Source organism: Vigna unguiculata, chromosome 2 (genome assembly GCF_037176805.1).
Source record: "Vigna unguiculata cultivar grain cowpea cultivar isolate G323 ecotype 2 chromosome 2, ASM3717680v1, whole genome shotgun sequence".
In the NCBI taxonomy this organism is placed as follows: domain Eukaryota; kingdom Viridiplantae; phylum Streptophyta; class Magnoliopsida; order Fabales; family Fabaceae; genus Vigna; species Vigna unguiculata.
Genome location: NC_140793.1, coordinates 854,004 through 864,945, shown reverse-complemented (window position 1 = coordinate 864,945; position 10,942 = coordinate 854,004).

The following is a 10,942-nucleotide window of genomic DNA, read 5'->3' as shown; positions in this document are numbered from 1 at the left end:
TGAAAAGGGTGTAAAAGTATTTTCGGTTTGAAAAAGGTGTAAATAAATTTGAGGTGTGAAAAAGGGGTGTAAAAATTGTAGGTGTGAATTGGGTGGAAAAATATTTTAGGTTTGAAATGGGTCTAAATAAATTTGAGTTGTCAAAAGGGGTGTAAAAAATTGTAGCTGTGAATTGGGTGTAAAAAATTTTAGGTGTGAAAAGGGTGTAAAAAAAATTGAGGTGTGAAAAGGGGATGTAAAAATTGTAGGTGTGAGTTGGGTGGAAAAATATTTTAGGTTTGAAAAGGGTGTAAAATATTTGAGGTGTCCACGGGGGTGTAAAAAATTGTAGGTGTGAATTGGCTGTAAAAAATTTTAAGTGTGAAAAGGGTGTAAAAAAATTTAAGGTGTGAAAAAGGGGTGTAAAAATTGTAGGTGTGAATTGGGTGGAAAAATATTTTAGTTTTGAAAAGGGTGTAAATAAATTTGAGGTGTCCACGGGGGTTTAAAAAATTGTAGGTGTGAATTGGGTGTAAAAAAATTTTAGGTGTGAAAAGGGTGTAAAAATATTTTCGGTGTGAAAAGGGGGTGTAAAAATTGTAGGTGTGAATTGGGTGGAAAAATATTTTAGGTTTGAAAAGGGTGTAAATAAATTTGAGGTGTCCACGGGGGTGTAAAAAATTGTAGGTGTGAATTGGGTGTAGAAAATTTTAGGTGTGAAAAGGGTGTAAAAATATTTGAGGTGTGAAAAGGGGGTGTAAAAATTGTGCGTGTGAATTGGGTGGAAAAATATTTTAGGTTTGAAAAGGGTGTAAATAAATTTGAGGTGTCAAAAGGGGTGTAAAAAATTGTAGGTGTGAATTGGGTGTAAAAAATTTTAGGCGTGAAAAGGGTGTAAATAAATTTTCGGTGTGAAAAGGGGGTGTAAAAATTGTAGGTGTGAGTTGGGTGGAAAAATATTTTAGGTTTGAAAAGGGTGTAAAATATTTGAGGTGTCCACGGGGGTGTAAAAAATTGTAGGTGTGAATTGGCTGTAAAAAATTTTAAGTGTGAAAAGGGTGTAAAAAAATTTAAGGTGTGAAAAAGGGGTGTAAAAATTGTAGGTGTGAATTGGGTGGAAAAATATTTTAGTTTTGAAAAGGGTGTAAATAAATTTGAGGTGTCCACGGGGGTTTAAAAAATTGTAGGTGTGAATTGGGTGTAAAAAACTTTAGGTGTGATAAGGGTGTAAAAAAATTTGAGGTGTGAAAAGCGGGTGTAAAAATTGTAGCTGTGAATTGGGTGGAAAAATATTTTAGGTTTGAAAAGGGTGTAAATAAATTTGAGGTGTCCACGGGGGTTTAAAAAATTGTAGGTGTGAATTGGGTGTAAAAAAATTTTAGGTGTGAAAAGGGTGTAAAAAAATTTTCTGTGTGAAAAGGGGGTGTAAAAATTGTAGGTGTGAATTGGGTGGAAAAATATTTTAGGTTTGAAAAGGGTGTAAATAAATTTTAGATGTCAAAAGGGGTGTAAAAAATTGTAGGTGTGAATTTGGTGTAAAAAATTTTAGGCGTGAAAAGGGTGTAAAAAAATTTGAGGTGTGAAAAGTGAGTGTAAAAATTGTAGGTGTGACTTGGGTGGAAAAATATTTTAGGTTTGATAAGGGTGTAAATAAATTTGAGGTGTCCACGGGGGTGTAAAAAATTGTAGGTGTGAATTGGGTGTAAAAAATTTTAGGCGTGAAAAGGGTGTAAATAAATTTTCGGTGTGAAAAGGGGGTGTAAAAACTGTAGGTGTGAATTGGGTGAAAAAATATTTTAGGTTTGAAAAGGGTGTAAATAAATTTGAGGTGTCCACGGGGGTGTAAAAAATTGTAGGTGTGAATTGGGTGTAAAAAATTTTAGGCGTGAAAAGGGTGTAAAAAAATTTGAGGTGTGAAAAAGGGGTGTAAAAACTGTAGGTGTGAATTGGGTGGAAAAATATTTTAGGTTTGAAAAGGGTGTAAATAAATTTTAGGTGTCAAAAGGAGTGTAAAAAATTGTAGGTATGAATTGGGTGTAAAAAAATTTTAGGCGTGAAAAGGGTGTAAAAAAATTTTCGGTGTGAAAAGGGGGTGTAAAAACTGTAGGTGTGAATTGGGTGGAAAAGTATTTTAGGTTTGAAAAGGGTGTAAATAAATTTAAGGTGTCCACGGGGGTGTAAAAAATTGTAGGTGTGAATTGGGTGTAGAAAATTTTAGGTGTGAAAAGGGTGTAAAAATATTTGAGATGTGAAAAGGGGGTGTAAAAATTGTGCGTGTGAATTGGGTGGAAAAATATTTTAGGTTTGAAAAGGGTGTAAATAAATTTGAGGTGTCAAAAGGGGTGTAAAAAATTGTAGGTGTGAATTGGGTGTAAAAAATTTTAGGTGTGATAAGGGTGTAAAAATATTTGAGGTGTGAAAAGGGGGTGTAAAAATTGTAGGTGTGAATTGGGTGGAAAAATATTTTAGGTTTGAAAAGGGTGTAAATAAATTTGAGGTGTCCACGGTGGTGTAAAAAATTGTAGGTGTGAATTGGGTGTAAAAAATTTTAGGCGTGAAAAGGGTGTAAAAAAATTTGAGGTGTGAAAAGGGGGTGTAAAAATTGTAGGTGTGAATTGGGTGGAAAAATATTTTAGGTTTGAAAAGGGTGCAAATAAAATTTAGGTGTCAAAAGGGGTGGAAAAAATTTTACGTGTGAATTGGGTGAAAAAAAATTTAGGTGTGAAAAGGGTGGAAAAATATTTTAGGTTCGAAAAGGGTGTAAATAAATTTGAGGTGTCAAAAGGGGGTGTAAAAATTGTAGGTGTGAATTGGGTGGAAAAATATTTTAGGTTTGAAAAGGGTGTAAATAAATTTGAGGTGTCCACGGTGGTGTAAAAAATTGTAGGTGTGAATTGGGTGTAAAAAATTTTAGGTGTGAAAAGGGTGTAAAAAAATTTGAGGTGTGGAAAAGGGGTGTAAAAATTGTAGGTGTGAATTGGGTGGAAAAATATTTTAGGTTTGAAAAGGGTGAAAATAAATTTTAGGTGTCAAAAGGGGTGTAAAAAATTCTAGGTGTGAAATGGGTGTAAAAAATTTTAGGTGCAAAAAGGGTGTAAAAAAATTTGAGCTGTGAAAAGGGGGTGTAAAAATTGTAGGTGTGAATTGGGTGGAAAAATATTTTAGGTTTGAAAAGGGTGAAAATAAATTTTAGGTGTCAAAAGGGGTGTAAAAAATTGTAGGTGGGAATTGGGTGTAAAAAATTTGAGGTGTGAAAAGGGTGTAAAAAAATTTGAGGTGTGAAAAGGGGCTGTAAAAATTGTAGGTTTGAATTGGGTGGAAAAATATTTTAGGTTTGTTAAAGGGTGTAAATAAATTTTAGGTGTCCACGGGGGTGTAAAAATATTTTCGGTTTGAAATGGGTGTAAGAAAATTTTAGGAGCAAAAAGGGTGTAAAAAAATTTGAGGTGTCCACGGGGGTTTAAAAAATTGTAGGTGTGAATTGGGTGTAATAAATTTTAGGTGTGAAAAGGGTGTAAAAAAATTTTCGGTGTGAAAAGGGGGTGTAAAAATTGTGCGTGTGAATTGGGTGGAAAAATATTTTAGGTTTGAAAAGGGTGTAAATAAATTTGAGGTGTCCACGGGGGTTTAAAAAATTGTAGGTGTGAATTGGGTGTAAAAAATTTTAGGTGTGAAAAGGGTGTAAAAAAATTTTCGGTGTGAAAAGGGGGTGTAAAAATTGTGCGTGTGAATTGGGTGGAAAAATATTTTAGGTTTGAAAAGGGTGTAAATAAATTTGAGGTGTCAAAAGGGGTGTAAAAAATTGTAGGTGTGAATTGGGTGTAAAAAATTTTAGGTGTGATAAGGGTGTAAAAATATTTGAGGTGTGAAAAGGGGGTGTAAAAATTGTAGGTGTGAATTGGGTGGAAAAATATTTTAGGTTTGAAAAGGGTGTAAATAAATTTGAGGTGTCCACGGTGGTGTAAAAAATTGTAGGTGTGAATTGGGTGTAAAAAATTTTAGGCGTGAAAAGGGTGTAAAAAAATTTGAGGTGTGAAAAGGGGGTGTAAAAATTGTAGGTGTGAATTGGGTGGAAAAATATTTTAGGTTTGAAAAGGGTGCAAATAAATTTTAGGTGTCAAAAGGGGTGGAAAAAATTTTACGTGTGAATTGGGTGAAAAAAAATTTAGGTGTGAAAAGGGTGGAAAAATATTTTAGGTTCGAAAAGGGTGTAAATAAATTTGAGGTGTCAAAAGGGGGTGTAAAAAATTTGAGGTGTGAAAAGGGTGTAAAAATATTTTCGGTTTGAAAAGGGTGTAAGAAAATTTTAGGTGCAAAAAGGGTGTAAAAAAATTTGAGGTGTGAAAAGGGGGTGTAAAAATTGTAGGTGTGAATTGGGTGGAAAAATATTTTAGGTTTGAAAAGGGTGAAAATAAATTTTAGGTGTCAAAAGGGGTGTAAAAAATTGTAGGTGGGAATTGGGTGTAAAAAATTTTAGGTGTGAAAAGGGTGTAAAAAAATTTGAGGTGTGAAAAGGGGCTGTAAAAATTGTAGGTCTGAATTGGGTGGAAAAATATTTTAGGTTTGTTAAGGGTGTAAATAAATTTTAGGTGTCCACGGGGGTGTAAAAATATTTTCGGTTTGAAATGGGTGTAAGAAAATTTTAGGAGCAAAAAGGGTGTAAAAAAATTTGAGGTGTGAAAAGGGGGTGTAAAAATTGTAGGTGTGAATTCGGTGGAAAAATATTTTAGGTTTGATAAGGGTGTAAATAAATTTGAGGTGTCCACGGGGGCGTAAAAAATTGTAGGTGTGAAAAGGGTGTAAAAATATTTTCTGTTTTAAAAGGGTGTAAGAAAATTTAGGTGCAAAAAGGGTGTAAAAAAATTTGAGGTGAGAAAAGGGGGTGTAAAAATTGTAGGTGTGAATTAAGTGGAAAAATATTTTAGGTTTGAAAATGGTGTAAATAAATTTGAGGTGTCAAAAGGGATGTAAAAAGTTGTAGGTGTGAATTGGGTGTAAAAAATTTTAGGTGTGAAAAGGGTGTAAAAAAATTTGAGGTGTGAAAAGCGGGTGTAAAAATTGTAGCTGTGAATTGCGTGGAAAAATATTTTAGGTTTGAAAAGGGTGTAAATAAATTTGAGGTGTCGACGGGGGTGTAAAAAATAGTAGGTGTGAATTGGGTGTAAAAAATTTTAGGTGTGAAAAGGGTGTAAAAAAATTTGAGGTGTGAAAGGGAGTGTAAAAATTGTAGCTGTGAATTGCGTGGAAAAATATTTTAGGTTTGAAAAGGGTGTAAATAAATTTGAGGTGTCCACGGGGGTGTAAAAAATAGTAGGTGTGAATTGGGTGTAAAAAATTTTAGGTGTCAAAAGGGTGTAAAAAAATTTGAGGTGTGAAAAGGGAGTGTAAAAATTGTAGGTGTGAATTGGGTGGAAAAATATTTTAGGTTTGAAAAGGGTGTAAAAAATTTGAGGTGTCCACGGGGGTGTTAAAAATTGTAGGTGTGAATTGGGTGTAAAAAATTTTACGGGGTGTGAAAAGGGTGTAAAAAAATTTGAGGTGTGAAAAGGGGGTGTAAAAATTGTAGGTGTGAATTGGGTTGAAAAATATTTTAGGTTTGAAAAGGGTGCAAATAAATTTTAGGTGTCAAAAGGGGTGTAAAAAATTGTAGGTGTGAATTGGGTGTAAAAAAATTTTAGGCGGGAAAAGGGTGCAAAAAAATTTGAGGTGTGAAAAGGGGGTGTAAAAACTGTAGGTGTGAATTGGGTGAAAAAATATTTTAGTTTTGAAAAGGGTGTAAATAAATTTGAGGTGTCCACGGGGGTTTAAAAAAAAGTAGGTGTGAATTGGGTGTAAAAAATTTTAGGTGTGAAAAGGGTGTAAAAATATTTTCGGTGTGAAAAGGGGGTGTAATAATTGTAGGTGTGAATTGGGTGGAAAAATATTTTAGGTTTGAAAAGGGTGTAAATAAATTTGAGGTGTCCACGGGGGTGTAAAAAATTGTAGGTGTGAAAAGGGTGTAAAAATATTTTCAGTTTTAAAAGGGTGTAAGAAAATTTAGGTGCAAAAAGGGTGTAAAAAAATTTGAGGTGTGAAAAGGGAGTGTAAAAATTGTAGGTGTGAATTGGGTGTAAAAAATTTAAGGTGTGATAAGGGTGTAAAAATATTTGAGGTGTGAAAAGGGGGTGTAAAAATTGTAGGTGTGAATTGGGTGGAAAAATATTTTAGGTTTGAAAAGGGTGTAAATAAATTTGAGGTGTCCACGGGGGTGTAAAAAATTGTAGGTGTAAATTGGGTGTAAAAAATTTGAGGTGTGAAAAGGGTGTAAAAAAATTTGAGGTGTGAAAAGGGGGTGTAAAAATTGTAGGTGTCAATTGGGTTGAAAAAATTTGAGGTGTGAAAAGGGTGTAAAAAAATTTGAGATGTGAAAAGGGGCTGTAAAAATTGTAGGTGTGAATTGGGTGTAAAAAATTTTACGGGGTGTGAAAAGGGTGTAAAAAAATTTGAGGTGTGAAAAGGGGGTGTAAATATTGTAGGTGTGAATTGGGTGGAAAAATATTTTAGGTTTGAAAAGGGTGTAAATAAATTTGAGGTGTCAAAAGGGGATGTAAAAAATTTTAGGTGTGAAAAGGGTGTAAAAGTATTTTCGGTTTGAAAAGCGTGTAAGAAAATTTTAGGTGCAAAAAGGGTGTAAAAAAATTTGAGGTGTCAAAAGGGGGTGTAAAAATTGTAGGTGTGAATTGGGTGGAAAAATATTTTAGTTTTGAAAAGGGTGTAAATAAATTTGATGTGTCAACGGGTGTTTAAAAAATTGTAGGTGTGAATTGGGTGTAAAAAATTTTAGGTGTGAAAAGGGTGTAAAAAAATTTGAGGTGTGAAAAGGGGGTGTAAAAATTGTAGGTGTGAATTGGGTGGAAAAATATTTTAGGTTTGAAAAGGGTGTAAATAAATTTGAGGTGTCCAAATGGGGTGTAAAAAATTTTAGGTGTGAAAAGGGTGTAAAAGTATTTTCGGTTTGAAAAAGGTGTAAGAAAATTTTAGGCGCAAAAAGGGTGTAAAAAAATTTGAGGTGTGAAAAGGGGGTGTAAAAATTGTAGGTGTGAATTTGGTGGAAAAATATTTTAGGGTTGAAAAGGGTGAAAATAAATTTTAGGTGTCAAAAGGGGTGTAAAAAATTGTAGGTGTGAATTGGGTGTAAAATTTTAGGTGTGATAAGGGTGTAAAAAAATTTGAGGTGTGAAAAGCGGGTGTAAAAATTGTAGCTGTGAATTTGGTGTAAAATTTTACGTGTGAAAAGGGCGTAAAAAAATTTGAGGTGTGAAAAGGGGGTGTAAAAATTGTAGGTGTGAATTGGGTGGAAAAATATTTTAGGTTTGAAAAGGGTGTAAATAAATTTGAGGTGTCCATGGGGGTGTAAAAAATTGTAGGTGTAAATTGGGTGTAAAAAATTTTAGGTGCAAAAAGGGTGTAAAAAAATTTGAGGTGTGAAAAGGGGGTGTAAAAATTGTAGGTGTGAATTTGGTGGAAAAATATTTTAGGTTTGATAAGGGTGTAAATAAATTTGAGGTGTCCACGGGTGTGTAAAAAATTGTAGGTGTGAAAAGGGTGTAAAAATATTTTCAGTTTTAAAAGGGTGTAAAAAAATTTAGGTGCAAAAAGGGTGTAAAAAAATTTGAGGTGTGAAAAGGGAGTGTAAAAATTGTAGGTGTGAATTGGGTGGAAAAATATTTTAGGTTTGAAAAGGGTGTAAAAAATTTGAGGTGTCCACAGGGGTGTTAAAAATTGTAGGTGTGAATTGGGTGTAAAAAATTTTAGGTGTGAAAAGGGTGTAAAAAAATTTGAGGTGTGAAAAGGGGGTGTAAAAATTGTAGGTGTGAATTGGGTGGAAAAATATTTTAGGTTTGAAAAGGGTGTAAATAAATTTGAGGTGTCCACGGGGGTGTAAAAAATTGTAGGTGTGAATTGGGTGTAAAAAAATTTTAGGCGTGAAAAGGGTGTTAAAAAATTTGAGGTGTGAAAAGGGGGTGTAAAAATTGTAGGTGTGAATTGGGTTGAAAAATATTTTAGGTTTGAAAAGGGTGCAAATAAATTTTAGGTGTCAAAAGGGGTGTAAAAAATTGTAGGTGTGAATTGGGTGTAAAAAAATTTTAGGCGGGAAAAGGGTGCAAAAAAATTTGAGGTGTGAAAAGCGGGTGTAAAAACTGTAGGTGTGAATTGGGTGAAAAAATATTTTAGTTTTGAAAAGGGTGTAAATAAATTTGAGGTGTCCACGGGGGTGTAAAAAATTGTAGGTGTGAATTGGGTGTAAAAAAATTTTAGGCGTGAAAAGGGTGTTAAAAAATTTGAGGTGTGAAAAGGGGGTGTAAAAATTGTAGGTGTGAATTGGGTTGAAAAATATTTTAGGTTTGAAAAGGGTGCAAATAAATTTTAGGTGTCAAAAGGGGTGTAAAAAATTGTAGGTGTGAATTGGGTGTAAAAAAATTTTAGGCGGGAAAAGGGTGCAAAAAAATTTGAGGTGTGAAAAGGGGGTGTAAAAACTGTAGGTGTGAATTGGGTGAAAAAATATTTTAGTTTTGAAAAGGGTGTAAATAAATTTGAGGTGTCCACGGGGGTTTAAAAAAATGTAGGTGTGAATTGGGTGTAAAAAATTTTAGGTGTGAAAAGGGTGTAAAAATATTTTCGGTGTGAAAAGGGGGTGTAATAATTGTAGGTGTGAATTGGGTGGAAAAATATTTTAGGTTTGAAAAGGGTGTAAATAAATTTGAGGTGTCCACGGGGGTGTAAAAAATTGTAGGTGTGAAAAGGGTGTAAAAATATTTTCAGTTTTAAAAGGGTGTAAGAAAATTTAGGTGCAAAAAGGGTGTAAAAAAATTTGAGGTGTGAAAAGGGAGTGTAAAAATTGTAGGTGTGAATTGGGTGTAAAAAATTTAAGGTGTGATAAGGGTGTAAAAATATTTGAGGTGTGAAAAGGGGGTGTAAAAATTGTAGGTGTGAATTGGGTGGAAAAATATTTTAGGTTTGAAAAGGGTGTAAATAAATTTGAGGTGTCCACGGGGGTGTAAAAAATTGTAGGTGTAAATTGGGTGTAAAAAATTTGAGGTGTGAAAAGGGTGTAAAAAAATTTGAGGTGTGAAAAGGGGGTGTAAAAATTGTAGGTGTCAATTGGGTTGAAAAAATTTGAGGTGTGAAAAGGGTGTAAAAAAATTTGAGATGTGAAAAGGGGCTGTAAAAATTGTAGGTGTGAATTGGGTGTAAAAAAATTTTAGGTTTGAAAAGGGTGTAAATAATTTGAGGTGTGAAAAGGGGGTGTAAAAACTGTAGGTATGAATTGGGTGAAAAAATATTTTAGTTTTGAAAAGGGTGTAAATAAATTTGAGGTGTCCACGGGGGTTTAAAAAATTGTAGGTGTGAATTGGGTGTAAAAAATTTTAGGTGTGAAAAGGGTGTAAAAATATTTTCGGTGTGAAAAGGGGGTGTAAAAATTGTAGGTGTGAATTGGGTGGAAAAATATTTTATGTTTGAAAAGGGTGTAAATAAATTTGAGGTGTCCACGGGAGTGTAAAAAATTGAAGGTGTGAGTTGGGTGTAAAAAATTTTAGGTGTGAAAAGGGTGTAAAAAAATTTTCGGTGTGAAAAGGGGGTGTAAAAATTGTACGTGTGAATTGGGTGGAAAAGTATTTTAGGTTTGAAAAGGGTGTAAATAAATTTGAGGTGTCCACGGGGGTGTAAAAAATTGTAGGTGTGAATTGGGTGTAAAAAAATTTTAGGCGTGAAAAGGGTGTTAAAAAATTTGAGGTGTGAAAAGGGGGTGTAAAAATTGTAGGTGTGAATTGGGTTGAAAAATATTTTAGGTTTGAAAAGTGTGCAAATAAATTTTAGGTGTCAAAAGGGGTGTAAAAAATTGTAGGTGTGAATTGGGTGTAAAAAAATTTTAGGCGTGAAAAGGGTGCAAAAAAATTTGAGGTGTGAAAAGGGGGTGTAAAAACTGTAGGTGTGAATTGGGTGAAAAAATATTTTAGTTTTGAAAAGGGTGTAAATAAATTTGAGGTGTCCACGGGGGTTTAAAAAATTGTAGGTGTGAATTGGGTGTAAAAAAATTTAGGTGTGAAAAGGGTGTAAAAATATTTTCGGTGTGAAAAGGGGGTGTAATAATTGTAGGTGTGAATTGGGTGGAAAAATATTTTAGGTTTGAAAAGGGTGTAAATAAATTTGAGGTGTCCACGGGGGTGTAAAAAATTGTAGGTGTGAATTGGGTGTAAAAAATTTTAGGCGTGAAAAGGGTGTAAAAAAATTTGAGGTGTGAAAAGGGGGTGTAAAAACTGTAGGTGTGAATTGGGTGGAAAAATATTTTAGGTTTGAAAAGGGTGTAAATAAATTTTAGGTGTCAAAAAGGGTGTAAAAAATTGTAGGTGTCAAAAGGGGTGTAAAAAATTGTAGGTGTGAATTGGGTGTAAAAAAATTTTAGGCGTGAAAAGGGTGTAAAAAAATTTGAGGTGTGAAAAGGGGGTGTAAAAATTGTAGGTGTGAATTGGGTGGAAAAATATTTTAGGTTTGAAAAGGGTGTAAATAAATTTTAGGTGTCAAAAGGGGTGGAAAAATATTTTCGGTTTGAAATGGGTGTACGAAAATTTTAGGTGCAAAAAGGGTGTAAAAAAATTTGAGGTGTGAAAAGGGGGTGTAAAAATTGTAGGTGTGAATTGGGTGGAAAAATATTTTAGGTTTGATAAGGGTGTAAAATAATTTGATGTGTCAACGGGTGTTTAAAAAATTGTAGGTGTGAATTGGGTGTAAAAAATTTTAGGTGTGAAACGGGTGTAAAAAAATTTGAGGTGTGAAAAGGGGGTGTAAAAATTGTAGGTGTGAATTGGGTGGAAAAATATTTTAGGTTTGAAAAGGGTGTAAATAAATTTGAGGTGTCCAAATGGGGTGTAAAAAATTTTAGGTGTGAAAAGGGTGTAAAAGTATTTTCGGTTTGAAAAAGGTG